The sequence below is a fragment of the Fukomys damarensis genome, unplaced genomic scaffold (assembly GCF_012274545.1).
Source record: "Fukomys damarensis isolate Sample0158 unplaced genomic scaffold, DMR_v1.0_HiC HiC_scaffold_34, whole genome shotgun sequence".
Lineage (NCBI taxonomy): Eukaryota > Metazoa > Chordata > Mammalia > Rodentia > Bathyergidae > Fukomys > Fukomys damarensis.
Window position 1 is genome coordinate 4306938 of NW_022900946.1, and position 2399 is coordinate 4309336.

A 2399-nucleotide genomic window follows, 5' to 3' on the forward strand; every position below is an offset into this window, starting at 1 on the left:
CTTTCCCTTCCCTCCACACCTCTCCTCCTTCCTTTCTCCCTCCTGCTTCCTCTCCCTACCCCCTCTTCCCTCCTCCTCCCTCCCCGCTCTTCCTTTCCCCTCTCCCTCCCCACTTCCCCGCCTTAGACCTAGAGCCTCACTTCCACCTCTCTGCTCCTGGCCGTGTGTTCTTGTGTAGACATCTTAACTGCTCCAAGCCTCCATTTTCTCACCTGGAAAAGGAGCTGTCCTGTTACCACTGCGAGCTGGTCTACTGGGAAGACTCGGAGACATGATGGGGAGCACGTTCCTCACAATGCTCAAGGTTGCTTTGCTTTTCCCTGTGGACACCCGGTGAGTTTCCCAGTGGCTGTGAGACAGGGCAGCCAGCGGCTGAACACAGCAGACATGAGGAGCTGGCTGCCTTCTACCAGACCGCACTCAAGAATTTGCAACTGTACAGCAGTGTCGCCTTTCTCACTAACCCTTTTGGGAAAATGTGGTTGTTTTGAACAAGAGTGCTGAACATGCAATGATGTATTGTTCTTTTAAAATGAATCAATTTAAATGGTTTCTTGATTTAAATGTCTAATACTTCCATAGGTGTGTTGTCCCTGACAAAAGCTTTCTGGGCTCCTTCAGTGCTGGGGGCTCCTCGGGGCAAACAGGTACAAGGCTGAGGAACTGCACAACTCTTGTGTTTGTCTAAACCCAAAGCTGTGTGCCCAGAGCGCAGTGCCACCCTCCCTGGGAAGCCCATTGTGGCCACAGAGTTGCATAAGAAAGGATCTGGAGCTGGCATGGTGGCACACGCCTGTAACCCCAGCGCTCTGGGAGGCTGAGGCAGGAGGGTTCAAAAGTGAAACCCAGCCTGGGCAATTTGGTGACTTTGTGAGGCCCTGTTTCAAATTTTTAAACATGAAAAAGGAGTGGAATGTAGCACAGCACAAGGCCCTTTAACTCCCAGTCTGAAAAACGAGTTTATGTCTTGAGAAACCTAGCTGCTTCATGCATAGCGGACTGTTAATTAGTGAACAGAGACTAAATTAATCACTAAGCACTTTAACAGCAGGTCACCCTGGCTGAAGCCCGGAGAGCGTCTCAGATCTGTGGAGGGGATCCCGAGAAAGGCTCTCCGTGGCTGAGGTTTCCACATTTGGCCCCAGAACTGAGGCGCTGGGAACTCAATCCCCAGAGCCACATGTTAGTGACTTTTGGGGACTGGACCTGTGAGAAGCAGTTACCTCCTGGCCTGAGAGCACTTGTGGCTTCGGGGTTAGAGCCTTCTCTCCGGGGCAGGGCTGTGGGAAACGCCAGGGCGGCTCCTGCGGCTGTCGCTGTCCCTCCTCCGCAGCAGGTCTCCCTTCAATGCTGAGGCGCACGGGTATGGGGGAAACTGAGGCACAATCAGCAAGTATCGCAGACCAAGGAGGACCTGCCGGGAGTGACTGCCACTGTCACCGTGTGGTGCCCTGGGCCTGTGGTTCTCCCTGCAGGGAGGTGGCCCCCACAGCAGGACACCCTCCAAGGAGGCAGCCCCTGACTGTGGACCTCCTGGCCTTCACACCCGGGTGCAAAATAGACCTTTGTGCTTCAGAAATCACCTGGTCTGTGGTATCAGGACAGCCACAGGAAACCAAGGCACCAGTTGACCGAAACGCCCACAGTGCGAGCAGGCTTCAGTAGGGTTTTCTGCTTGCAGGCTGTCTGCACTGCAGTGGGGGCCAGCACCCCAGGCCGCTGGGTACCTGAGGCCTGCTCCAGTGCTCAGCTTGGAGGTCATTTCATCTCCTTGCACTGAGTGCTGCACGGAAAGGCCCATCTGAGGTAATAAGCAGTGCTCCTCTCTCCCTGGGCACAAGGCCCCTGCCGCCATCAGCTCCCAGGAGGGTGGGGACCTGTGGGCTTCGGCCTCCCCTGCTTGAGGGGGCTGCTGGGACTCACCCTGTCCATCCCCTTCCTGGCTGGACAGTGTGGGGACCCCCAATGGTGCCCCAATGGCTTTGGAGGCCGCACAGGGAAGGCGGCTGAACCTCTCACAGCCTGGGCTCCCGGTGGAGCTGAGATGCCCAACCCCGCCTCCCTGTGGCCTGGAAAATGACACAGAATGCGTCTGCTGTCTCCCACCTGGTCCCTCGGGCTCTTGGCACTGCAGCCTGGACCCTGCCCTGAAGCCATGCCTGGCAGCTCTGCAGTGAGGAAGGCAGGGCGACCGTGGTCTCAGCCTGGCAGAGCTGCACTGGATTTCCGAGGTCTTTCGGTGTGGCAGGCACCGGTGTGTGCCCCACCGACTCAGGTGCCATGGGAGGTTTCAGACGCAGCCTGTGTTCTGTACGCGGGGACCACCTCGAGCTGTCGCTCTAATGACCATTTGCAATACCTCCAACAGGCGCTGGCTCAGAAGCATCCACCCGCAGAGG

At 57.0% G+C, this 2399-nt stretch overlaps 1 protein-coding gene across 7 annotated transcripts in view; it reads right to left on the reverse strand.

The window, feature by feature from the left end:
- The window catches only part of Slc5a11 (solute carrier family 5 member 11), a 54761-nt gene extending 53236 nt beyond the window's left edge, over positions 1 to 1525 (reverse strand). For 4 of the 7 annotated variants that reach the window (XM_033758472.1, XM_033758471.1, XM_010623480.3 and 1 more), the window contains exon 1: positions 1224 to 1523. The gene's annotated coding sequence lies outside the window, so the exon portion shown is untranslated. Of the gene's footprint in view, positions 1 to 212; positions 413 to 1223 lie in introns of those variants that run through there. The other 3 variants (XM_019207399.2, XM_010623478.2, XM_010623481.3) reach the window with 3 other exon arrangements.
- Positions 1526 to 2399: the final 874 nt, after the last annotated feature.